The 27,909-nt window shown below is 38.3% G+C and overlaps 1 long non-coding RNA gene across 1 annotated transcript; it reads left to right on the top strand.

Annotated features, from left to right (window-relative positions):
• On the top strand, positions 1-26,824 carry LOC103106640 (uncharacterized). The gene is made up of 4 exons (XR_001629190.2): positions 1-2,047; positions 2,178-2,237; positions 22,783-23,031; positions 26,355-26,824. It is a non-coding gene; the product is annotated as an uncharacterized LOC103106640 (long non-coding RNA).
• Positions 26,825-27,909: the final 1,085 nt, after the last annotated feature.

The raw sequence follows: 27,909 nt of genomic DNA, 5'->3' as shown, positions 1-27,909 counted from the left end.
AGGGTTCATGGCCATTTTGGTTCTGGGTCATGGTCCTTAGGCAGGAAGGAGACTTTCTGGTTGTCTCTAATTGACTTGAATTGGTGGACTAAGCCTGGCCTCCCTCCTTCCTCTTCTGGGATGCTATTTTCCTTACATAGATCAGGCAGCTAGGTCATTGGCTTAGGGAAGCAGTGAAGAAAATGGTTCTTTCAAGCTAGAAGTGAGTCAGATCCAAAGTAATTGTGAGTTGCCTGGCAACAAGAACCCCTCCACCAGCTATTCTACACAAGCCCCTCAGGAGGCCTGAGGCCCTTTTGAGTTATCCTCTTCCCTTTGATTTTCCCTTGTTCCTCTGCTCACTATAGCCAGATGTCTATGTTTATATGAGGTCTGAGACAGGATGATTTGTCCTAGTAATGGCCCTGGAGGGAGGTTGGGATGGTTCTAAAAGTTGTATGAAGGACCAGGGGCTAATGATATAAAAATATGAAGTATGAAGAACAATATGTGACCAGGTCTATACTGGCAAAAGGAGAGGACGAGAGCACTATAAGAATTATCTGAATCATTTGTTCATTAAGCCAATATTTTAAAATGCTATTAATTTATAAGGCAGAGACAACAAGACAGAGTAGATAAAGAGCTGGTCTTAAGACCTGACTTCATGTCTTACTTCTGGTAGATGCTGGCTGTGTGACCTGAAACAAGTCTCAATCTCCTTCTCTCCTTCTCTCCCTCCTTCTCTCCTTCTCTCTCTCCTTCCTTCCTTCCTTCCTTCCTTCCTTCCTTCCTTCCTTCCTTCCTTCCTTCCTTCCTTCCTTCCTTCCTTCCTTCCTTCCTTCCTTCCTTCCTTCCTTCCTTCCTTCCTCACAGAAAGGACCTTAATATTATGGATTACTACAGAGTCTTGTTCACAACTTTTAACCTTTCAGTATCCCAGAGCAGGAGATGGCATGCTTTAGTAGAGGGGAGTTCTCTATACCAGTCAGTCAATCAGTCAGCCAAGAAGTATTTATTAAGCACTGGGTTAAGTGTTGGAAAAATAAGAAATTCTAATAGGGGTAGGAAACATAAAAAAGAGCCCAAGGGAGGGGGTAGGGGAGGAAGCTGGAAGTCATGATTTTATTATCATAAGAAATGAAGAGTTAGCAGCCTTCCTAAAATGGAAGTTCTGAGAGGAGCCACCCAATTCAGGAGAGGGAGTGGCAAATGGTGCTTCTAAGATGTGGATTTCAGGTCTAAAGTGATATTCCAGGATGAAGAATTTTGTGGGGCATGATGAAGAAGTCTGGATTGCAACTTGGTGAGAATGTTTTATACATCTTTACCTATATCTATCTATATCCTCACTGCCTCTCTCTGTCTTTATCTATGGCTGCCTCTGTCTCTCTCTGTCTCTCCTCCCCGCCCCTCCTCCCCTTCCTCTCCATCTCTCTCTCATGGTCCACTTATTAGTTGTATGACCCTGGGGATGAACCACTTAATTTCTGTTTGCCTCAGTTTCCTCCTCAATCAAATGGGGATAATAGTAGCTAACTCCCAGAGGATCAAATGAGATAATAATTGTAAAGTGCTTAGCACATAATAAGCACTATATAAGTGTAGGCTATTACTATTGTGATTTTTATTGTTTCTCTCCATCTGCTTGTCTGTCTCCTTTCTCTCTCTCTCCTCTCACTTCAGGGAGCATTGTGTTAATCCTGTAAGCATTTAGCTAGGGAGACAAAGACAAAACTGGAAACTGCCTTCCCTCAATGAACTTACCTTCTATGGAAAGGGAAGGGAGATATTTCCATAGATAAGAGAAGACTAATTATTGAAATTTGCATTGAAATCAATGCAAAGTAATTTCAGGGGTTGGGGTGGAGGAACAACTAATAAATTAAACCCAACACCACCTAGGCCCTACTTTCAAAGAAGTTTAAGAGTGGAAAGGATAAACATGTAACTATGATCTAAGGACACATGAGATAAATTTGAATGGAGGGGAAAACCAAACTTGCTCAAGTGGTCTAGGCATTCTGAAAAAAATCTTGCTGCCATTTTCTATTTGGATTTGAATTAGGTACTAAATGACTTCTGTTAATTATCCTTCCTTGCTTGGGTAGAATGGCCTGAATCCTCCCATCAGGCCAGTGATTTGCAGTGGGGAAACCTAATCTCTTCACTTCTGTTTCTCTTTATTCCATGAAAAGCACCTCCAGGTGTCCAACATAGCACCTGACTGTCCAAGTGGCTTCAGAGGAGAGTAGAAGGTGAGTCATTAAGCTTCCTGAAACAACCTATATTTGGCTGAAACAGAGTTTATCTCCAGCTTAGGTTAGTGGTTAGAGGCCTTGGCCTGTGGACAAAGGTTCACATGTAGATCACAGGGGTACACAAGGGATGATTAAAATGTACTTAACCAATACCAAGGCTTTGACCTCATTCCATACAAAAGATCAGGAGATGAGTACAAAGTAGGAGGAATGTGGAATGGTGAGGCAAAACTACCAGGAAAAAACCCAAACTTTCTAGATCAAACTGGGAAAAGGCTTGTAAAATAGTTTGGGGTTAGGATGTAGCAGACCAGTGATGCCAGGATGGACTTTATTCAGGGGGCAATAGACAGCCTAATCTCTTGAATCTACATCTTCTTCCTTTATTGAAACCATCCTGATTTAGGTCCTGTTTTCTTCTCACCTAGAAGAGTATTGCCACAGCCTCCTAACCAAGAGGTGTACAGTGGAAAGAATGCTGCATTTGGGTTCAAATCCCTCTTCTGCTAATTTAATCCCTTGATTTTAGCCAGATCACTTAATCATTGTGAATCTCAGTTCTCTCATTTATAAAATGTAGGGGTGGTAAAACATTTTACTAATTCTAGTCAATAAGAACCATGCTACCTTGTGGTAAAAGCAAGACCATTCCATCTGCCCGAAGTTCCATGGTGTAAAGGTGAAAATTAATGGTTGGATAATAATTTTATGAAATTATGTGGTTGCCAATATTTATTATATCTCAAGTCAGAAATTTATTTACAAAATTTACAAATAGAGAGGAAACAATAAAGAAGAGAAATGTGAGGGGGATAGAGAATTTATCTATCCTATCTTAATCCAGGCAAAGATTAATTTTGGCTCTCAATCAGGAAGACTGGCAGTGAGTGATCATGCAGCCTCCTCCTAGATGGAAGCTAGTCTCTCCAGAAACTAGGAAAGAAGTCAGCCTTTCACTTACCCCATGAAGCAGTCCATGAGTCAGAGTCCAAGTTGAAGCTGCAGTCTTCAGCTAAGCTCCCTTGGAGGCTCTGCCAGTCAGGAGACTATCTCCATAAGACTGACCCAAGCCACAGGATTCATGGCTTTTTGTAGTGACTTCTTGTCCCTGCCCCTCTTCACAGGGGCCAACCACAGTTTCCAAATTGTCTAGCACTGCCCAGGGGCAGTGTTTGTGGGAACCAGTTCTTGCCTTCTGGAGGGGTGAATACTCATCAAAAGGGTTCATAGATTCCTGGCTGATTGAGTTTCTGAGGATGTAAACTCTGATCTAAGGATTCACAAGTTTGGGACTGAGTTAAAATGGTGCAACTCTAAGTAAGTGACTTATGAGTTCTCTAAGTAGCTCTAGCTCCTCACATAGTACTAAGTAGGGTGTTCAATCTTTTGTTGATTCAATTCAAAAGTAAATAAAGGAGAGTTAATCCTATCTTCACAATTGAAGTAGGGATACTTAAGTTAGTGTTAACTCAAAATAGACAAAGGGAATAAAGGATTCCCTTTCACAAGTGTAGACTCAGAGAGAACAAAGAATTCCTCCTTACGACAGTCAAATCCTGGCTCTTGGGCAGTGGAGGAATCAGAGATCCTTTCTAGTTTTATATCTATGTTTCTATTCCATTTCTTCTCTAGTCCTTCAATGATTAAGTATCTTTCCTAATTCACCAAGTTGACTGCACCATTGCTCTACTCAAAAAACCTCTAGTAGTTCCCCATTGCCCATACTATTACACCCCGCCCCCCCAATCGGATTGAATTTTATAAAATCAAATAATTTTGGAGGGCTTACTCCAGAGGTATTATACTTGCCTCTTGGCAATTCTCAGTCTTCTAAACTGGGAAATATAGAGTTGAAATTCAGACCAAGAATGTAAGGCTGTCTCTAGGCTGCCCATGGAATGGGAGGAGCCAGAGACCTGTGGTTTTTGGCCCCATTGTGATCACTGATCTCTGTCTTTAGAACAAAATCTGGGACTATGTGTTTTTGCTAACCCTTTATCATTATGGTAGGAAGGGCATTCCCACCAGGGTTCACTGTAGCTCTAGAGGTCAAGACTAGGGCTCTGAATTTTTAATTTATTCTGTCCTTGCAACTATCTCCTCCATCCTTCTTTAATTCTGTTGGTTGGTATATCCCTGAGTTTGCTAGAGTAGTTTTATCTTCTTCCATTTCCATCTCCAATGGAGTGAGTTGAGCAGATCATTTACATTCTTTGGGCCTTAGTTTCCTCATCTCTAAAATGAGAGGATTAGATCAGCTGACCTCAAAAAAGATTTGGTCAGTTTCAGTTTTAGGATGATAAGGTAGTTGGGCTGGAAGACCTCTAAATTCTTTTGTCTAGTTTTAAATCCTACTTTCCTAAATTCTGTCCCTCTGAGAAAGGAGGGCAAAGGCAGTGTAGCACAGGTGAAACAATATTGGATTGTAGTTAAAAAATTGAGTATGGATCCTAGTTCTGTCATTATCAGCTGTATGACTTTGGAAAAGTTGGTCAGTCACTATGAGTCCTAGGTTGTTCATCTCTAAAACAGAGACAATAAAACTTATACTATCAACTTCACAAGGCAGTTCTGATGGAAGAACTTTATAAACTGTAAAAACACTATATGAAGTGAGATATCCTTAGCAATACCCATTTGGCCTAAAAGGGACTAGGTCTATTTTAACCATTGGTGAGACCACTAATATTTACTGATCATTGATTATTTTCTTTAAAATAAAATTATTGCTATAATAAACCAAGAATTTACTGACTAACTAGTCAATGAATCAATAAAACACACTTTCATCTCTTAAGTAAAAGTCCTAATTTTATTCCATTTTCAGCTTAAGGAGGGAACATGGCCTGGTTGAAAGGGCACTGCATGTTGAGTCAGTGGATACCGATATCTTAGCTCTGCTACTCACTACCTAGGTAATTAAGGCAAAGTCACTTTGTCTTTCAAGTTCTTAAATAACTTACCTGTAAAATGTGAGGGTTGGAAGAGATGATCTTGAAGGTCCCTTTCAGCTCTAAGTCCATTTTCCTTATTGGATAGGAACAGACAAAAAACAATATGATCCTAGCAGCATGGCATAGAGAGCAAATCTCCAAATTGGAAAGAATTGGATTCAGTTCTGGTCTCTGATACCTACTGACTGGCTGACTTACTGTGCAAGTCTTACTGTTATGCAGTAAATCAAAAGTTGCAGAAGTCTTTCAAATATGCTTTGGTAAAGAGGGGCTCCAGACTACGAACTCTCTATGCCTACAAAATGGCAAGTGTACATGAAAACAAAAATGTTAATGTAATGCATGAGGTTGAAAGTCCTCCCAAAACCTTGGGTACCACCATTCAAGTCACCCCTAGGTTCAGAGCATTATGGGTTTCCTTCTACTCAAAAACTGACAGTCCATAAGCTCGGTTTACTTCTATTAATCATACAAAAGGTGCTTTTAATGAAAAGCAAAAGCATTTAGTAATATATAACAGTAAGAAAAATGGTTATTAAATGATCCCCTCATAAACTTGAGGCACTCTTACACAAATACCCAGACCATAGAAGAGTGGACATACCCATGGAAATCCTGTGAAGTGATAATTCAAGGCTAATCCTTGATTAATCCTGTGGGACTGCCTGTATCTTCTGGTGGTGCAATCCCTACCATTTCTATTGACTCTTTTTCCTTTGGGTGTATAATCTTTGCCAGATGATGTTTAAATGCTCTGGTTGTATTTCTAGATGCTGGTCTCATGGTCACTAGTAGATATTGCTATGCTGAGCCTGTGCTTGTAAGAATTTTCAACTGCTTTGAGTTTCTGGATTCCATTGGAATTCTTTGTCTGAGATCCTGTGGGCTCTATCATCTCTCTTTAAGCTTAGCATCCATAGAAATAAGTTTCAGCTCTTCACACGGCTAGCTACATTTCTCCCATTAACAGGAAATCAGTCAGTTTCCAGGAGCCTTGGATTTTTTTTTCCTCTGGAAAGAGAACCATTAAATCCTAGGTACACTCTTCAAGTACACAGAAAAGTCAGTTAGATAAGTACAGCCTGAAAACCTTGAATATATCCTTGAATCCTATCTATCTACTCAAGTGAGGTCAACAACCCTGAATCAAAAGCTGTATTTGACTTAGAGTCAAAAAGTCATAGAATCATAGGATCAAAGATTAGAGATGAAATGAAATTTATAGCCAAGTCATTTAGTCAAACCCTCACAATTTACACTGAGGAAAGTGAGTGTCAGAGAAGCTTAAATAACTTGCCCAAAGTCACACAGGTAGAGAGTGGCAAAGCTAGGATTTGATTGTAGGTCCCCAGATTCCAATCCACTGTTCTTTCTACTATTCTACATTGTTACCTTTTCCTTGGGACTTTTTACTTTATTTATGGGAATTTTGTGCTCCCAGATTCATTTCAGGTGGGATATTGCCAAATAAGGCTCAGAAAGGTTATGTGGCTATCTGGCACTTTAGTTATCCTTCAGCCTAAGATTCAGTCTTTTTTCAAGGGAAGGAAATGGAGAGAGGTAAGGACAAAGCCACCAAGTAGGTGGCTATGATAGGGGCATCCCACTTCACCTCAACCTTTGCTCCACATTCCTGCTTTTTAATTTTATTTGTGTTTTTGTTTTTGTTCTTCTTGAGTCATTTTAGCCGCATCCAACTCTACCTGATACCTTTGAGAATTTATTTTTCATCTACAAAATTTTCATACATGGGGAATTACTGCATATTTCTCTATCTGGGATCAGATACTATGCATATTCCTCCTTCCTCCCCCATAGTGGCCACACATCAGATGAGATTCTCCCCTGTGTCAATGTGGAAACCTAGAAGTCCCCAGTTTATTTAGTTGGGAGATAGAAACCCCCGGTTTTGACCTTGTCACAGGAGAGTTTTCCCCTTGAGGGAAGGTCCTACTTCACAGAATCATATCACCTTGCTCTATCCTCTATGGAAGATGTCTGGCATCAGCTTTGAGTGAATGAATGAAAAGGCATTTACTCAGTGCCTACTATAAGCCTCACCTGACACCCAGCTCTCACTTGTGGCTCCTAGTAGCTACTGGCATGTGGCAGTGGCCACACCCCAGGCAACAGGCCGGCTAAACCTTGTGACAGTAGCCATTGGGTCATAGACCCCTGGTGAACTAAGGCTTTGCTCACCCAGCATGTGAAGACTGCTTCAGCTGAACAGATGGAAGAAACCAATAAGAAGGTAGAAGGTTCAACGGCTGAGAGGGCGACGCAGCAAAGCACTGTGGAGTACTTAGGGCGTGTTGGAGCACAAAAGACAACACGGCCATCCAATGCAGCTGAGGAAGTCTCCAGGTGTAACGACTTTTCTTGCCACTGGACCCAGGCTTTCAACGCTGAGAGAGTGGGATTGTCTCTGTGCACCGACTTTTCCACTTAAATCTCCTTCATGCACAATTGTCTTTGTGCACACTCATCTACATCACAGATGAAAGCACACAAAGACATCATCATCCTCCATTACCGATTGACTACTACTACTAGTTATGCTATATTTTGTAACAAAATATTAACTATTTATGAGCAATTTTTGGACTAGATCTGTGATTTATTGGTATAGAGGGCTCCTAATGAGGAAATAATCTTTATTAATTCAGATTGACAATTAACTCTGTAACTTGTCTGAAATAGAACAGTCAACTGACTTTGGGTCATATGATCAGTGCATGTTAGAGGTAGGACTTGAACTCACTTTTCTTTCTCCTTTACTTCTCATACCAGGTTGTACATATTTCCAGAACCCTTCCAGAGTGGTCAGATAATAGAAAGACTCATCACTGGAGAGCTGGCCCCCATCCCCCTTCTGCATTATTGATTCAACCACCTGCTAACAGGGCTTAGATGTGATGGGAGTCAATAAATTCCTTTCCCACCATAGAAATGAAAGAACATTAGGTCTTACCATTTGTCCTGCTCTTGGGTAGTTATAGTCCTCCAGGCCTTCCCATTGGATTTGCCTCTAATATTTGTAGTAACCTAGTACTATCACTTATGTGTCTTCAAGATATTTGGATGTTGCCAATCACCCCAAGCTATACCCTAAGGATTTCTGGAGCTTTCCATTTTCCTTGCAGCTAAATCTTCTTTAATATATTGTCTCCCCCAATTAGCATGTGTTCTCCTTGACAGCAGGGACTTTAGATTATTCTGTCTCCATAGCTCTTAGCACAATGCTTGGTACAAAGTAAGTAATTAATACTTTTTTTTAATTCAATAAGTCATTACAGACTCTGAGGTTTAGCTCTCTATCCACTATTCTACCTCTCTAGTTTTTCCACAATTTTTGACCATATGCACACATTTATTAGTCTTTATATAGATATTTGGAGTTTCTAAACCACTTCTATGTCTATTTATTTAATTTTCATATCAGCATTGGGGGATAAGTGAGGAAAAGTATTATCCTCTCCATTTTACAGGTAGAAGAAGAACATAAATTGAAGAAATCATGAATTCTTGAAGTATTGATGTTTATACACACATATCACATATTATGAAGTTTGTGTGAAATTGAAAAAACACCTCAAATTCCAATTTCTTCCCCCTACTCCCATCACTGTTCCAAGCACAATAACTTTAGATTGTATCACATGATGGGCCAGGAAAAATAGTTATCCCTCTGCTGATTTATGATTTTGGAACCTGGACCACCTACAAAGTCCTGGCTTGGAAAACGTTTGACTTCAATTTTCACAGTAACTCTGAAAGCCGCCTGCCTGCCATATGTCTATAGCTATCACCTTCTCTATACCAGGAAATCCACCAACCCTGAATAAACTCATATTTCATTTGATGTTGCTGCTGTGTTTATGAGAAACAGGAGAGAGAATGACCTGATGACCATACCCAATTTATAGGCAGCCCCCCTTTTGCCCAGGAGCATTAGCCCCAGTTCTTGCTTCTTGGGAGGGGAGACCACCTCAACAAATATTCCCTGGGATTTCAGGGTAGTTGCCCATCTCTGGGTTAGATTGGAGAATCACAGAATCTCAGATAAAAGAGACCTTAATGGCTGCCCAATGACCATCTAATCTAATGTACAAGTTTTTAAGTCTAAATTAGTCTCTTTGTAATTTCCAGCTTTTGTTCCGAGTTGTGATCTTCTGGACCAAGGAGCGTCAGTCTAGCCCCTCTCCCAAATGACAGCCTTTTTAATTTTCAAAGATGACTTTCCTTAAAATAAGTCTTCTTTTGTGACTTGTTCTGTCTTCTCATCATCCTATTCACACTCTTACAGAACTTTCTACCTTATCTGTGGTGCACCTAAATTGTGGTGTCTAGAACTGCACTTCTTTTTTTTCTCTTGTTAAAGTCCTACTCAGTTCTTGAAGCTCAAATAAAATACTACCTCCTTCAAGAAGCCTTCTTTGATTCCTATGTTGGGGACTGGCTTCTCTCTCTTCCCTTTCCCTTTGGGGAGGTATCCTGGCATGACACAAAATATGATGGCTTTGGAGTCAATGGGCTTGGGTAGGATTCCATCTTTGCTACTTATTACTTAATTTGTGTGACCCCTCAGTTTTTTCATCTATAAAATGAGGGGTTCTCTTTTAAATCCACTGTTCTATGATCCTAACATGAAACTGTTTTAAAAAATCTTTCCATTGTACTTATAATTGTTTATTGTAATTGTCTGAGTAGATGCTTTATTCCTGGGCTAGATCAGAAACTCCCTGAGGTCAGGGAGCATGCCTTCTTGAACATTCAATTTTTCTAGCACTTAATGTACGGGTTTGCATAGAAGGGACTATTTATAAATAAATGAATGAATGAAAATCTGAGTCAGGACTAGAACCCAAGTCTCCTGACTTCCAGATGAGTGTTCCTTTTGACACACTGAGTAAAAGCACCAGCATGGGAACTCTTCCTTTAGGCGGCCATTGTAAAAATATCCTTGTGCTACCTACTTTTATAAAGGGCCTCCCTTTTATGAGAACATTAGTAAAGATGAACCATCAAACAGTCGCCTGTCAGTACTTCAGAAAATATCCTGAGCCAGTTGTGAGAAATGCAGGCAGATAAACTTCACTGAGGAAAGAAGGAGTTGGAAAAGGGAGGGAATATAGTTATAACAAACTCCAGGTTGCACAAAGGGGTTCTAATCCAATGAAAACAAGTCTGAATCATAGCTTGCCTAAGGCTGATATTGGGGGAAAAAGAATTCTGAAACCAGGGAAGGGTTGTTGAAGGCACTTTAGACTTACTTCACAATTTTTAACTAGGGCTGTCTTAGATTAAGGCTCCAGGATTGTGGTTAGCTCAGGATCAGGAGAAAGGAGACTGAATTCTAGTCTTGATCCTGCTACTAACTGTTTAGGTCATTTATCCTATACATACCGTTTCTTAATTCACAAAATGGGGATCATAGTACTTGTTCTACCTATGGTGAGAGTCATTATGGTGAAGTGGCTAGCAAGCTGGATTTGGAGTCAGGAGAACCTGGATTTAAGTACTACTTCTGTAATAAACTGGTTATATGCTTGTTATTCGGTCATTTTCAGTCAGGCCTGATTCTTGGTGACCCCATTTGGGGTTTTCTTGGCAAAGATACTGGAGTGGTTTGCAATTTCCTTTTCCAGTTCATTTTACAGCTGAGGAAATCGAGGCAAGGAAAGTTAAGTGGCTTGCCCAGGGTCACACAATGATATGTGTTTGAATTTGAACTCATGTCTTCCTGACACTTGGTTTGGCACTGATTGGGCAAACCATTTAGTCTCTAGACTTTAGGCAATTCTTTGAGACTTTAAGATGCAGAGAAGAAGATGCTGGTTTGCACTGGTAGGCAAATTTACCTCTAATAGGATGAAATCTCCTCAAGTCCCATCTCCATTCCTATTCCTACTTATGTCATAGGTTAGTTGTAAGAATTAAATAGAAATGTAAAACCCTTCGGAAAGTTTAAAGAACCACATTAAGGTAAGGTTAAAGATGATCACTCTACTTCTCTATAGCTTGGGTTCATAGAAAGTGTGACAGATAATATTCTTATTGACCTTTAGAAGCCATGTCTATTCAGATTCACCCAAACTGCTCCATCCTTTCAGTAGGAGAATCATGGAAGGAAAGAAAACAGAGGAAACCTTAGAATGAAGGATGTCAAAGATTGAAGGGATTTTAGAATTAAAAATGTTCAATCTGCTGATTATTCTTGAAGATCTTTATCCTTTTCATGTGAGGGATCACAGAAGATCAGAAGAGGGAAGGGATCTCATTGGAATTCCTTCTATGACATGCTTGAGAGGTGGCCATCCATCCTTCACTTAAAGACTTGCAAAAAGGGGGAACTCACTGCTTTCCAAGGGAATACAAATGCCACTTTGGGATAACTCTAATTGCTAGGAAGCTTTTCCTATAAAAAAAATGTAAACCTTCTTTGCCACGTCTATTCACTGTTCCTAGTTCTGTCCCATAAGTCATGACTACCCCCTCAAGTCCCTCTTATTGAAAAGGCAAGCAATATGATATCAGTTATGTATGTGAAATTGTGCAAAACACATTTTCATGTTAACCAAGTTACACATTTTTAAAAAGCAAGAAAAATAAAAGTGAAAAATTATACTTTAATCTGCACACAGATTTCATCAGTTCACTTTCTGGAAATGGATAGCATTTTCATAATTCCGGGGAATTATATTGCATCAGAGGAGCTAATTTTTTCATAGTAGATCATTGTTAAAATATTGCTGTTGCTATGTACAGTGTCCTCCTGGTTCTGCTTACTTCAATAAGCATCCATTCATATAAGTTTTGCTTGGTTTTTCTTAAACCATCTCATTCATCATTTCTTATCGCACAATTGTATTCCATCACAATCATATACCACAACTTGTTTGGTCTTTTTTCCACTTGATGGACATCCCATTAATTTCTAATTCTTTGCCACCACAAATAGGATTGCTATAAATATTTTTGTACAAGTAGTTCCTTTCCCCCATTTAAAATATCTTTTTGGGATATAGACCTTGTAATGGTGGTATTGGATTAAAGGGTATGCAGCGTTTTATAGCTCTTTGGGCATGATTCCAAATTGTCCTCCAGAATGGTTGGATCAATTTCCAACTCCACCAACAATGTATTAGTGTCCCAATTTTGCCCCATCCCCTCCAACATTTATTACTTCTTTACTATCATATTGGCAAATCTGGTAGGTGTCTGGTGGTACCTCAGAGTTGTTTTAATTTTCATTTCTTTAATAAAGAGTGATTTAGAACATTTTTTCATATGATTATTGATAGCATTTATTTCTTCATCTGAAAACTGTTCATATCTTTGAATCCATCTTTTTTCTAAACAATTGCAGGTCTTTAGAACTGAGATGTTTTGGAAGAGGTAGAACATCCGAACAGTAGTCAACAATGGTATGCTGGTAAATGTTTTACAACCAGCTCTTCTAGGAGGAAAAAAGTAAACTCAACCACATACAGATTTCATTTATATTAAAATTTCTCTATCAATTTTTTAAAAGTTTAGATAATCAACTAAACAAATCAAGTCCTTATTTGTAGCATTTTCCAATTTCTGAGGTGTAAATGCTTACACTGAAAATTTAACAATCATCTCTCAGGGCCCAGTTTGAACTGGGTCTGATATGCCATTGCAGTTAGCAGTAGATTTTACTTATGGACACATTTTAATTCATATGAAGAAGAGTTCAAGTTTTAAACAATAAGTAACATATAATGCTTGCAATATGATAAGTGCTTTATAAATATCTCGTTTTATTAAAGCTTACAACAATCCTCGAAGACAGGTGCTATTATTCTCTCTGTTTTACAAATGAGGAAACTGAGGCAAGCAGAGATTTAAGCATTTGCCCAGGGTCATACAGTTAGTAAGTGATTGAGGCAGAATATGAACTTAGGTCTTCCTGATTCCAGGGATGGTACTCTATCTACCAAGCCGCCTCCACCCAGGAGCCTGCCAGACTGTAGATGTAATGATCTTCAGGTTATGGGAGGAAGAGACAACTAATTAATGGCTATTCTGTGAGAGACTTCCTTTTGGACTGGTCACATCCAGGTTATACCAAGTCCTTCTCTTCTCAGTCTTCCTGGTGTAGTGCTTGGGAAGCCTGCGTACTTCATCTTTAACCTATTTAGGGCAGCTTAGTGACCCCAATAAAGGAGGTTTTATAGAGACCAATGGTATCTTATCCCACTTCACTAATCATTGTCTTATTGATTTCTTATCTTGGCTGTCACAGGCAAGGAAATATCACCAGTGAGGCTTTTTTGGGTCCAAACTGGGGCTAGAAATCATCATCATGGGAGATTCTACATATGGGAAGTTTCAGAAAAGGGATCATATGTGAGTGCCAAGAAAGAAGTAGCAAAGAGTATGTTTCGAGAAACATTAGGCCCCCCAAACCAGAGAGTTTTTGTGGCCCACGATATGCACTTTGCTATCCTTCTCAACTAGACATCAATCAAGCATTTTATACGCATCCATTTATGGTTTTACCTGAATCACTGACCAAGAAAAAATATTAGTTAGTACAGAACCAAGCAGAGGGCTCTGGCCCCTCCATTGGGCTTAAAACTTGGAGGAGTTCAGTGACTTTCTCAAGGTCATACAGCTATTAAATGAGAACATCAAACTTAAGTTTCCTGACTTCCTGTCTATTACTCTCCCTATTTACCATATTCTTCTGGCTGGGCTCTGGGGAGATTTCTTAATAGGAAGAAGTCCACGTAGCATCCTTCACCAGGAACACAGCTGTTATCTGCTGCTTATACCAAGTACTTCAGGGTCCAAGGAGCCCCACTGGCTGTGTGCTTTGCATTCCATCTGCCTTTCTTGAAGTCGAGAGTATGGGAGGTCTCATCATAGAGAGATTTGCTGGCAGTGGAACTGGGTTTAGACTTGATGTGTTGGAAAAGTCCTGGGGCTTGGAAACTAGAGTCTGTACCTTTCTTCTTCTTAAGCCTCCCACTAAGGTGAAAAATAAATCCACCTTTTCCGCTCCTCCCCTTTCCCCTGGACCTCTTCTAAAGGCCTAATGAGCTCCTTACAAGTCGATTTCTTGGCTAAACTGGGGCTCTTCCATATTCCATATTTAAGAGGTTTTGACACCAGTCCTTTAGGAAAACGTATTTTTTTCCCCTTAGATTTCTAATGATTGGTACAAAGCACAGGAACTTAGTTGAACAAATGGGCTATTAGAAATAGAAACATTTAGAGCTAAAAGGAAGCATAAAAGGGAAGGGAAGGGAGAACAAGCATTTATTAGGTACCTAACGCATGCCAGGTACTCTTCAAAGCACTTAATGAATATTATTTCATTTGATCTCATAATAACCCTGGGAGGGATGTGCTATTATTATCACCATTTTAGAGTTGAGGAAACTGAGTCAGACAGAGGTAAAGTGACTTGTCTAGGATCAAATAGCTAGTAAATGTCTGAGGACAAATTTAAAGTTGGATGTTCCTGATTCCCTATCCAGTGCTTTATTTACAGCATCACTTAGCTACCTCAGCAGCTAGACCATGTAATGTTAGAAAATAAAATTTTAAGTTGGAAGAATCCTTAGAAGAGAATTAAAGTGATAATTTGCATTTATAGAGTGATTTGAAGTTTAGAAAGTACCTTCTTTGAAAAATTAACTTTCTCATCATTTCCTTTCTTTATTATCATGCAAAACACACTTCCATATTAGTCTGTTGTAAAAGCACTCTCATACAAAACCAAAACCCCCAAATAAAACCATAAATATATTGATGTGAAGATAGTTTGCTTTGATTCACATCCATGCAATTCCAACAGTTCTTTTTCTGGAGGTGGAAAGCATTTCCTACCATAAGTCTTTCAGACTTGTCCCAGATCACTGCATTGCTGAAAATCTCCTTTTAATTTCTTACAGAATAGTAGTATTCCATCACAATCATAAGCCACAGCTTGTTCAGTCATTCCCAATTAAGGAATCCCCTAAATTTCTACTTCATTGTCATTACAAAGAGAGCTGCTAGAAATATTTTAGAATATATAGGTTCTTTTCCTTTTCTTCTTGATCATCTTAGAAAATAAACCCAATAGTGGCATGGCTAGGTCAAAAAGTATACACATTTTTATAACTCTGAGTATAATTCCAAGTTGCTCTCCAAAATGGTTGGATTAATTTACAGTTCCACCAACAATGTATTAGAATCCTCATTTTTCCATACCCTCCAATATTTGCCATTTTGCCCTTTTATTACTTTAGTCAATCTTAGAGGCCTCACAACAGTCTTGAGACATACTTACTATAGTAATTATTTTATAGATAAAGAAATTGAGACCTTGAAAGGTTTTGGAATTAGTCCAAAGTCCCACAAAGAGCAATAGAGCCAGGATTTGAACCTGTATCCTCTGACTTGAAATTCAGTGCTCATTCCATTTTATCATACAATCTTGGTAGGGAAAATAGCTATACTAGTGAGAACAGAGATACATAAAAAGCAAATGGCACAATTAGGATTTAGGCTTGTGTCTTTTGATTATAAACCTAATACTCTTTTCACTACATAAATCACAATGTTTTTCTTCTTTGAAAAAGTTTGCTAACTTTAGAAGGAAATATAGACAATAAGGATACTTTAGAAAGTAAGATGGTGAATTTATTATGTATATGTTTAAAAACAAGCTGTACATAATAGATTTGTGGTTTAACATATAATCTTTCCCTCCCTTCTGCTTTGTATTTAGAAATGTTCTCTTTTATGTGTTTTTAAAAATAAGAATAAAAAGAAAAAAAAAGAAAAACTTCCTATATTTGCTACTTCCATTCCTTTCTTTACTCCTCAAATCCTTGCAACATAACTTATTTTTTAAAAAAAATTTAATTTTATTTCATCAATATAGAACTTTGGTTACAAGAATCATATTCTTTCCCTCCCTCCCTCCACCCACCCTTCCCATAGCTGACGCACAATTCCACTGGGTATTACATGTGTCCTTGATCAGAACCTATTTCCATGTTGTTGATGTTTGCACTAGGATGATCATTTAGAGTCTATATCCCCAATCATATCCCCCTTGACCCATGTAATCAATCAGTTGTTTTTCCTTGCTGTTTCTATTCCCACAGTTTTTCCTCTGAATGTGGATAGTATTCTTTCTCATAGATCCTTCAGAGTTGTTCACGATCACTGCATTGCCACTAATGGAGAAGTCCATCATATTCGATTGTACTACAGTGTATCAGTCTCTGTGTACATTGTTCTCCTGGGTCTGCTCCTCTTACTCTGCATCATTTCCTGGAGGTCATTCCAGTTACCATGGAATTCCTCCAGTTCATTATTTTATTCCTTTGAGCACAATAGTATTCCATCACCAACATATACCACAATCTGCTCATCCATTCCCCAATTGAAGGGCATCCCCTCATTTTCCAATTTTTTGCCACCACAAAGAGCGCAGCTATGAAGATTCTTGTACATGTATTTTTCCTTTTTATCTCTTTGGGGTACAAACCCAGCAGTGCTATGGATGGCTCAAAGGGCAGACAAGTCTTTTAGTGCCCTTTGGGCATAGTTCCAAATTGTCATCCAGAATGGTTGGATCAATTCACAATTTCACCAGCAGTGCATTAATGTCCCAACTTTGCCACATCCCCTCCAGCATTCATTACTTTCCTTTGCTGTCATGTTAGCCAATTTGCTAGGTGTGAGGTGATGCCTCAGAGTTGTTTTGGTTTGCATCTCTCTGATTATAAGAGATTTAGAACACTTTTTCATGTGTCTATTAATAGTTTTTATTTCTTTAACTGAAAATTGCCTATTCATGTCCCTTGTCCATTTATCAATTGGAGAATGGCTTGATTTTTTGTACAATTGATTTAGTTCTTTATAAATTTGAGTAATTAAACCTTTGTCAGAGGTTTTTGTAATGAAGATTGTTTCCCAATTTCTTGCTTCCCTTCTAATTTTGGTTGCATTCGTTTTGTCTATAGAAAAAACTTTTTAATTTAATGTAATCAAAATTGCTACCTAACTTCTGATCTTGCCATTTACCTGAAATAGCTCTCTCTAATGTTACCAATGATCTCATAATTGTCAAATCTGATGATCATTTCTCAGTTCTTTTCTTTTTTAAAATTGCCATGGCATTTGGCACTGCTGACTGTCCTCTTCCCTCTTTTGCAAGTATGCATATGTGTCCATGTTGTCTCCCCCAATAGAATGTAAACTTCTTGAAGGCAAGGACGGTTTCATTTTTGTCTATGTATTCCAGTATCTTGCATAGTGCTTAGCCCATAGCAAACTTTTGCTTGTTTATCAACACTGTTCCTTTCTCTACTCCCCCAAGAGACTTTTATTATTTATGGACATGTTCAGAGACTTCCCTGTCAACACCCACTACCCCTTGGAATTCTGAAAGATCTTAAAAAAGAAAAATAGCTCGATCTCACAGAAGGGTTGGAAGTCCCTTATCTAAAGGAAGCAGAAGGGCTATTTGCTTGAGGAAACTAGAGATAAACAGATTACAGGATTTGTGGAAGAAAACTTTCCCTCAGCCCTTGAATCCCCACTTGGGAAATCATAAGTCCATAGAATCTCAGGATTGGAAGAAATCTTAAAGATCAGTGAATTCAGTTCATGCCTGAAGGATGAATGTCTTCCCTAGCATCCCAGACTTTTAGTGCCAGGAAATTGTAGTCCTAAAGCATTTGTTTCACTTTGGGAAGCTCCAGTTAACTTGGATTTTTAAAAATGTTGACTTGAAATCTTCCTTCCTTGTACTGCCTCTCATTGTTCCTACTTTGTCAATTGGTTATCCATCTCTGATTCAATATAATTTGTCAATGTCTTTTTGAAGATTAGGAGCTTAGGACTGGACACAGTAGTCCATGTATGTTCTGCAGGGTAAAGAACAGTAAGAATATTACCTTCATGAAATCACAGCATTTTGGAATAAGAATGGATTAAAGAATCTGGGATAATACATCAATATTTTCCATATGGGAAGTATAGTTATTTGGGTTCCTCATGAGAAACAAGGTAAGAGTTGCTCACTCCACCAGTCTTCTCCTTGCCCTTATCTGGTTTGCTTCATAGATGACTTAAATGGCAAGTAACAAATGAAACTATGTGGGTTGACATAAATCTTTAACTCTGGAATCTCTGAAGCTTTTCTAGGTGGAGTACTAAGGACAATATTTAAGGAATCCAGGTTTTTCACTCAAAATAGGAATGAAAGGAAATTTCATGCAATAATTCATTAATTGAAAGAATGAATGAATGAGTTTGGATAGTTCATTAAGAGTAGGAGTAGGCAAAAAGTAGTTCAAAAGTCAGATAAAATTGCCTAAAGACATTTCTAGCTGATGGTTGGTGCAAGTAGCTGGGGTTTGCATCACAAATGATCATAGGAGAGCTAAAACGTTTCTCCTTTGGTTAGAGAAGAGGATACATTTATTTATTCAAAAAGGCTTTTTTAAAAATAACTGCTTCTTCCCAGGTATGGTGTTTGCTGCTGGGATTACAAAGACAAAAATAAACCAGTCCCTACCCTCAAGGGGCTTATATTTTATTGAAGAGAAATACATGTAGATAGAAAAATAAATGCAAGATATATACAAAGTAAATTATAGGTGTAGTTCATTAGTAAGGGAAGGGGCAAGATAAACTTCCAACATTTGAGTTAAGGTTTGAAGAAAGCTTTGGATTCTTTTAGTCAAAGATGAGGAAGAAGTTCTAGGAGACATTTGGTATAGAGTCACTGAGATGAGATATGGAATCATATTTAGCAAATAAATGATGTATTACAATCTGGAATTCCAAAATTCCAAATAAAGAAATTTGACTTTTTGAACCTCTTTTGTTATTTTAAAAACACAACAGCTCAAAGATGATCTGGTCATAGTTTCATTACCCTTTCCCAAAGACCTTTAACCATGGTATATAAACTGTTTAGTTACAGATCTTTTTGTTCTTCCATTTGTTTTCTGTTCCCCCTTAGGACGGGGATAAGGATTAGCTTACTGGCTCCTTTTCTGCACAATTTGAGCAAATCAGCTTGTGATGGCAAGAGTAGTATCAACTAATCAGTCCACACACCTGGCCAAGCAATTTTGAATTTGAGAATCTAGATGACGTCCTGATTTTGCAATGCATTTATTTCAGCACAAATCCATGAGATAGTTCATATGCAGGGAAATGCAATTAGATCATTTTGAAGTATAGATTGGTGTCATGCTATAAAGAAACACTTTGGAGGAATTTGAGTTTTAATCAATAGGCAATAAAGAGCCATGGGAGTTTACTGAGTTGTAGAAGGTGATATGGTAAGACCTGTGCTTTCAAAAATTTCAATTAGGGAAGATATGTGGGAGATAGATTGAGAAAGTATGAGACTTGAAACAAGGAATTTGATTAGGGAGCTATTACAATAGTTCATGGTAAAGGTTCTGAAGATATGAATTAAGATGGTGGCTATGGGAGTAGAGAAGGAATGTAGAATGTATATTGTTTTTTATAGCTGAAGACCAGCTGGTAGCATCACTGGGTAATGTAAAAGGGGATTCTTTGTTCTCTTTGAGTTTATACTTATGAAAGGAAATCCTTTATTCCCTTTGTCCATTTTGAGTTAACACTTTGTTTAACAATAAATTAAGTACCCTACTTAGTACCTTACTAGATTGTGAAGACAGGATTAACTCTCCTTTGTCTACTTTTGAATTGAGTCAACAAAGGATTAAACACCCTACTTAGTACTAGGTGAGAAGCTAGCAAGGTACTTAGAGAATTCATACCCATAGAAATTCAATGAGCAGGAAATCTGTGAATCTTTTTGATGAGAACTTAAACTTCAGAAAGTGAAAAGTTGATCCCACAGATACTGCCCCCTGGGCAGTACTAGACAATTTGGAAACTGTGATTGGTCCCTGTGAAGAGGGGAGGGGACAAGAAGTCACCATAAAAAAAGCAAGCCCCAAACTCCTTCAGAGAGATTGTCTTCTGGGGATAGTCTTAGATAGTCTTCAAGGGAGCTTTGCTGGAGACTACAGCTTGGATAGTGGGCTTGGAACTCAGCATCTACTTGGACTCTGACTCCTGGATTACTTTATTTGGTGAATAAAAGACCCCTTTCCTAGCTTCTGGAGAGACTAGTTTCCATCTTGGAAGATACCATGTGGTTACTCACTACCAGCCTTCCTGGCTGAGAGCTAATTAATCTCTGCCTAGATTAAGCAGATCTGGAGCAAAACATTTAAGTGGATAGGTTAGATAACTTCTCTATCCTCCTCACATTTCTCTATTTGTAAATATGTGTAAATACATTTATGACTTAAGATATAGTACATACTGGCAACCACATAATTTCATATAATCATTGTCCAATCATTAATTTTAACCCTTAGAAGGGTTATGAAGAAGAAGAATGAAGAAACTGCATCACAAATGTAGACTTTTTTTTTTGTAAATAGAGAGCAGCAACAGTTCAGTACAGTTGACTAAAAGGGAGCAAAACAGTGAAGATTTTCAGAAGAGAAAGGAGATATCATTTTGGTGACATCTCTAGAAGACATTGGTCACTCTGTAGCATTGGAGGGATGAATTAGCTTAGTCACTTTGGTTCTTTGTCTATATACATTTACTTCATTTACTCTATGCATGTTATTGATAACATGTTTTATGTGTAATAGAAACAGTGTGGTTACCTTTGAGAGAGTAAACCTGTGTGTATATGGGTGATTCTTTCTTCACAATTATTTTTGCTATGGCATTTGATAAAATATTTTTTCTTTGGCCTATGTATCCTCTGTTTGGTTTAATAAAAATTAACTTAGCTGTAGAAGCTTACCAGCTATGGTTTTGAGTGGATGATACCACAAGGTAACCTTTGGGAAGTTGATGTATGAAGTACTTCCCCCTCAGCCCATTTTCAAGGCATAACATTGTGGGGACTTCTCTGAAATTTCCATTTTGGATATTTTAATATTGTAAGGATTGGTTTAATATTTTTTCCTTTTATATTTTTCCTAGATGGAGATTTTCTGATGTGATTCTAATTAACCAGACCAATTTTTATATAATAAATGTGGCACTGTTATATATCAAGGTGCCATTGAAATGTATTACTTAACATTGTTGAATTACTATGGTACAGTATGATTGAAATTTAGTTATTATGGCTGTTCAATTATTGGGAAATTGGTGCTCTCATTGGAAATGACTTTCACTAAAGATTATTAACTTTAGAAGAATACTAGAGTCATGATGACAGTGATTAAAAAAAAACTAAATATTATTTTATTTTGTGAAGATACCCTTTTCTTCTTTCTTTCCCTTTTCTCCCAGAAGGCAGAAAAATTATAACTCCTATTACAAATCTATATAATGAAGCAAAATATATTTCCATGTTGACCTGGTCAAAAAAAGTCTCTCAATTTCTACTTTTTTACCTTTTTATCAGGACATGGGCAACATATTTCATCATGAGACCCCTGGAATTGTGATTGGTCATTGACAATGATGTTGTATAGGATTTCTGGGGACCCATTATGTTGCATTAAATGTTCTTTCCACTGACATAAATCACAATTACTTTCCATATTTTAATATATAATTCTCTTGAGTTACTGTGGCAGAGAAACAAAAGTATTATATAGTTGCTAACCTAATGGTTGTAAACCTCTTTGATTGATCCTTAGCAGGATGAGTTTACTGGGTAGAAGGATGGTGTGATGACCATTAGTGATGAGAAATTTCCTGAAGTCTTACATTATCCTTTTTCTTCTGCTCTCACCTACCCCCTAACTATAAAGTGGTCCTTATAAAAGAGGTTTACAATTTTTTGCCATCCTATGCTCAAAACCTTTTCAGCCCAGTAGACCCTCCAGCATTTCTATTCTCCTTGATAGCCTTGGAGGACCTTAGGCTATGTCCATTCTGAAATAAAGCATTAGAGAACTTTAGTGGGGGACTCTGGGAGCAATGATATTCTGAACAATGACAGCGCATAGAGCCTTTCTCAGATTTTAGACTCACCTTTGTTTTTTGTTTTGTTTTATTTTATTTTTAATTTTATTTAATTAGATGATTTAGAAGAATTTTCCATGGTTACAAGACTTATGTTCCTTCCCTCTTTTCCCCCCAACCACCTAGACTCACCTTTGTACAATGAGTGCCAAGGATTAGGACAGCAGAATCTTGTGCAACTCTTCTGTTAGAGATGTCAAGAATTTGTGAGCTCTTAGACTGCATTTCCCATCTCCAAAGGAAAGCCTTAGATTGAGTAAGGAGTTAGGGGTCACAGTGGTTAAGAGTACTGCACTTGGAGTCAGGAAAATCTGAGTTCAAATCCTGCCTAAGGCATTTACTGGCTTATATAACTTTGGGCAAGTCACTTAACTTTTTTTTTTTTGGCTCAGTTTCTTCATCTGTAAAATGTAAATAATAATAGCACCTACTCTCAGACTTGTTGTGAAGATCAAATGAGATAATTGTGAATTGGTTTGTAAACTTTAAAGCATCATATACATGCTAGCTAATATATTAATGCTTGTTAGTGTTACTCTTATTTGACTCATTTCTTTCAGATGACAGAAACTGTAATGAGTTGTGAGAATCTTTCAGAATGAAGAGCATCAAACAAGCAAAGTAGGTGGATGAGAACAGAAGAAATAAGATGAGGGAGGCATTCAGGAAATTTCTTATCACCAATGCTCCTCACAACATCTTCTGCTGAGTGAAACTACCCCTGCTATTATCCGTAGGGCTGGACCACATTTCTATTTGCCGTTCTTGCTTTTTTGGACTTCAGACTCAGCTGCAAAAATTGGCTTCAGGTGAGGAGTTTGCATGAAGTGAAAGGGGATGGGGTAAAAAGGGAGGAAGAAGGAAAGATGGGAAGAAAGCAAAGAATGAAGAAAAAAGAGAAGCGAAGAAACAAAGAAAAAGAAAGAAATCTTGCAATAACAATGAAAATCTCCACCCCAACAAATCTAGGAGGGTTTGGTGGCTTTGGGGGTGAAAAAGATGGGGCCCAAATGAGACATGGCAGGCTTTGGAATCTTTTTTTGGTTGTTTTTGAAAGCATTGCAGTAGGTCCAAAATGACTTTAGTTCTGAAAATGAAATGCTAGATAGAGTGTCATGGATTCCTGATGAATGTGGCCCAGATGTTTCGGAGCGATTTATTTTCTTAATGGAAAATGGCTGAGCTAATAACCTTTGGAAGACATTTTTGCAGCCAGGGCCCAGTTCTGCTTTTCTTTTGTACTTCTTGTTCATGCTTGTGTGTTATTTTTTCTTTCCCTTGCTCTGCATTTCATTTTAGGGAGTTGGGGTGGGGGGGAGGGATGAGGAAAAATTGAATGTAAAAAAAAAAATCAACCACAGCCTGTCTGAATAACCAGAACAAAATCGCAAAGCCAAGACATTTTGACCTGAATTCCAGATTTGTCCCTGACTCACCCTGTTGGTGCTACAGGATTGCAGAGGGCCTGGAGTCCATGTGTTTATGTCTTTATCGCAGAGACACTCCAAGGAGGATACTGTGGTCTCCAGTGTTCACAGATCATAGAACTTAGAGTTGGAAAGGACTTTAGGGATTCACTTTCTCTAACTTCTTCACTTGCAAATGAGTAAACAGTCCCCAAGTGGTTAGATGACTTTCCAAACCCCCATCTTCTGTTTCCAAATATACCATGTAGATTGACCCCTACTAGATGTTCTTTGGCGGAATTTATGAGAGGTGGTGAGTGGGTGGCCATCAGTTTTATGGGAATTATTGCCTTTATAATGTCTTAATTTAGTGGCTTTTTACTATAGCACCCCCCATCCTTCATACGACTGACAAAGTGGTGCTGTCATTTAGTTGTTCTAGTCATGACTCACTCTTTGTAACCCTATTTGCGGTTTTCTTGGCAAAGATACTGGAGTGGTTTGCCATTTCCTTCTCCAGTTCATTTTACAGATGAAGAAACTGAAGCAAAAAGGGTTAGGTGACTTGCTCAGGGTCACACAGCTAGTATGTATCTGTCAGATTTGTACTCCAGAAGAGAAGCCTTCCTGACCCCAGGACTCTCTCCACTATACATAGATTTTGTCATGTCATTCCTGTACTCAACCAATTCCAGTGGCTCACTACTATGCCTATGCTCTAATATAAACTCCTTGGTTTAACTTTTATATTTGTGTTCAGTTGTTTCAGTTGTGCCTGACTCTTTGTGACCTCATTTGGGCTTTTCTTGGCAAAGATAATGGACTAGTTTGCCATTTCCTTTTCCAGATCATTTTACATATGACAAAACTTATCTTTTATAGCCTTACAGAAGCTGGTCCCAATGTAGCTTTCCAAACTCACTGGACATTACTCTCCCTCCAACATTTTGTGATTTAATCAACTAGCTTTCCTTTTGCACAGCACACACAATATTTTGTCTAGCCTCTATAGGTCTGGAGTCAGGAAGAGCTGAGTTCAAATCTGGATAAGACCCTTACTTGCTTTGTGACCCTGGGCAAGTCACTTAACCAACCTTGTTAACCTCAGTTTCTTCTACTGTAAAATGGAGTTAATAATAGTACTTTCTTTTCAATGTTGCTATGAGGAAAAAATGAGATAATATTTGTAAAACCGTGGCATCTAATATGTGTCTTTCTTCCCCTTTTTTCTCTCCCCTTCTTTTCTTTTTTCTTCCTTACTTCCAACTCATAAAGCTTTTCTCTTCCTTTAAGATGCACCACAAGTACCATTTCCATATGAAGCCTTTCTTGGTTTCCTCCAACTGCTAGTGCCCTCACCTTGAACTACGTTATATTTGTAACTACTGTGCATTTATCCATATTTATTCTTCATCTTTATTTGGAATAAGCTTATAGATATACTTATCTCTTCCATTAAAATATAAATTCCTTACAAGTAGAGACCATTTCATTTTTTGAACTTGTGCCTAACATATAGTAGGCCTCTAATAAATACTTGTTAATTAATTGGTAAAATGAAAATTCCTGGCAATCAGAACCTTTCATAACCCTAACCCTTCTCTTTTTCCAACTTAGTCTTTTTTGGTCCCTTCACACACTTTATATGCTAGCTTATTTGGACCACCATTGGTACCTCAGACTCAAAACTGTGCTTCTAGTCTCTGTAAATTTTTGCTTGGGCTCCTTTGTACTTAGAAAACCCTGGTCTTCCCAGCTCTGATTGGTGAATTTTTATCCATCCCTTAAAGTCCATTTTACATGCCATCTCTTTGAGTAGTCATCTCTACCTGATTTCCCTAGTGGGCAATATCCTTCTTCCTTAGCCTATATAAAGCACTTTGTTTTGAACTTTCTAATATACTTATGGAATCTTGAGTATTGTAGGTAAGTTTATATTTTATCCTTTTCTTAAGTTACCATAAGGGCAGGTACCATGTCTTATTGAGATTCTGTTTACCCCTACTGTCTAGTACAGTAATCTGCACCTAGTGAGTGCATGATAAATGCTTGTCCATTAGATTCTGTGCATTCCATTCCCACCACACTAACCTCACTTCTCTTAAGGCCTGGGCTATCAGACTGCCAGATTAGAAGAATGCCACAGAACTATTATAACCTGGTGACCAAGATGGAGAGACATGGATTGGATGATAGTATATTAAAGATGGATTTGGAACAGAGCGAGCAACCCAAGGGAATGAGTGGTGATAATCAGAGTCCTAATCAACTTGGAGGGATGTCTGGAGTAGAGTGCTTCAGGGCTCTATCCTTGCTTGTTTGTTCTTTTAACATTTTCATCAGTGGCTTGGATGATGGTCAACTGGCCAGTGGCCATAGCATGCTACCACATGCTGCAACACGATAGCTTAGTTTGTAATGGTGTGTGATGGAGTGGTTTGGGGCTCTACTTTGGAACATGTGTAGGCTTTCCATGCCTGCTTCTAAATGCTGATCGATAATGGAATGTGCTATAAAAGACATTAAATGAGCACGTGACCACTTCTCTTTCCATGTGGTGAGCAACACAATAATAGCTGTTAACCTCTGGGTGTAGTGAGAGAAAGTGGAAGGAGTTTCAGGGGTCTCCAGCTGGGAGTTGCCTAATGTCCTGCCCAGGCTGACAGGTAGCCTCGAACATGGCATCCTTGATTCTTCTCCTCTTTGTTTTTGTTGTTTTCTTTTAGGTGAAGGAGTATTGGAGACAGAAGAGAGTAGACTGTGATCTTGTGAGCTCCAAAAAGGCAAGGAAGCCTCCTCAGGGGTCCAGGAACTGCAATCTGTCCCAGAGTTGGTGTCCAAGCCCAGATGAAGTACCAGCAAAGTCCTGAGGAGTGAACAGCTTGACTCAGCCCTGCAGTTGTTTGACATTGAGCACAGAGGCAACAGCGTCCTACAGTGATGGGGAAGGGATTGACGCTGCCCTTCAGTTACATTTCATTCAAAAGTAAATTTGAAAACAAACAAATAAAATAACTTTTATGGGGAAAGGGAAGGAAATGAGCGTTTATTTAGCACCTACTGTGTCAAGCACTGAGCTAAGCATTTTACAAATGTTTATCATTTGATCCTCACAACAACCCTGGGAGACAGATACTGTTATTGTTCTCATTTTACAGTAGAGGAAACTGAAAAAGACAGAAGTTAAGGGACTTGCCCAAGGTCATATAGCTAGTATCTGAGGTTGAATTTGAATTTGAATTTTTTCTGACTCCAGGTGCAGTGCTATATCCATTGTGCAACCTAGCTCCCTCATTGGTGGGGCAAATGCTTTGCAGCATCCACATTAAGTTTGTGTCCACTCTCCCCAAGGACCCACATGATATGGGAGAGAATGTACTATGATTTAATGGGATGTTTTGTACTTCTATGTATCATCTTAATAGTATTAATAGTATTTTTTAATAAAAATTAATTGATTTTAATTGATTAGATCATATTATGGCATTAGACACTGCGTCAATCAGGGAGATGCTAACTGTAATCTGTGATTTATATTAAGGAGATAGTTATGGAATAGGATTTGAATGGACCATCAGCTAATCTGAGGCATCCCTTAAACACTAAATAGGGAAATGTTGCCTTACTCTGGGAGCCCCACCTGCCCATGAGAGGGGGAATTGTGCTAAAGGCATTTAGGATTATAAGCCAACTGTGCCACTGGGGATTGGATTTGCCAGTGAAAATGAGAGTTGGGATAATGACCCCAGAATCTATGTCTAGTCTTGCTCCTGGACCTAATTAGCCAGTGAGAGTGGGAATTGGGATGAGGAATCCCTAGGGCTCATCATTCTATGTTTAGATAAGTGATTTGCATATCAAATATGTAAATTATGTTAAGATAAGAGATATAGCTTACATGTTGGATGATGGTGTTAAGATCCCAGAAGATAATAATTGGCTAGAAAGAATTTTAGACAGAAGTCCTGTTAGAAAATTAATTGTTACACCTAGAAGAAACCTTAGAATGAGAGTCAGATTTCAAAAGATGACATTTAAAAGAGATACATGTAAAATCCTATAAGATGAACCCAAAAGAATCAGCTTCTTAAGTATGGTAGTGGGGCAACATGGCTAGTGAGTAGTAGTTTGTTAAAAAAAAAAAAAGCTGTGTTTTTTAGTGGACCACAAGCTCAATATGAGTCAACAGTATGCCTAAAAACTTATGTAGTCCTTTTTTTAGCCCTTCCCTTCCATCTTAGAATCAACACTCTGTATTGATTCTAAGGCAGAAGAGTGGTA

The sequence above is a fragment of the Monodelphis domestica genome, chromosome 3, assembly GCF_027887165.1.
Source record: "Monodelphis domestica isolate mMonDom1 chromosome 3, mMonDom1.pri, whole genome shotgun sequence".
NCBI lineage: Eukaryota > Metazoa > Chordata > Mammalia > Didelphimorphia > Didelphidae > Monodelphis > Monodelphis domestica.
The sequence above is the reverse complement of the archived record's forward strand: the minus strand, read 5'-3'. Positions and strand labels throughout refer to the sequence as shown.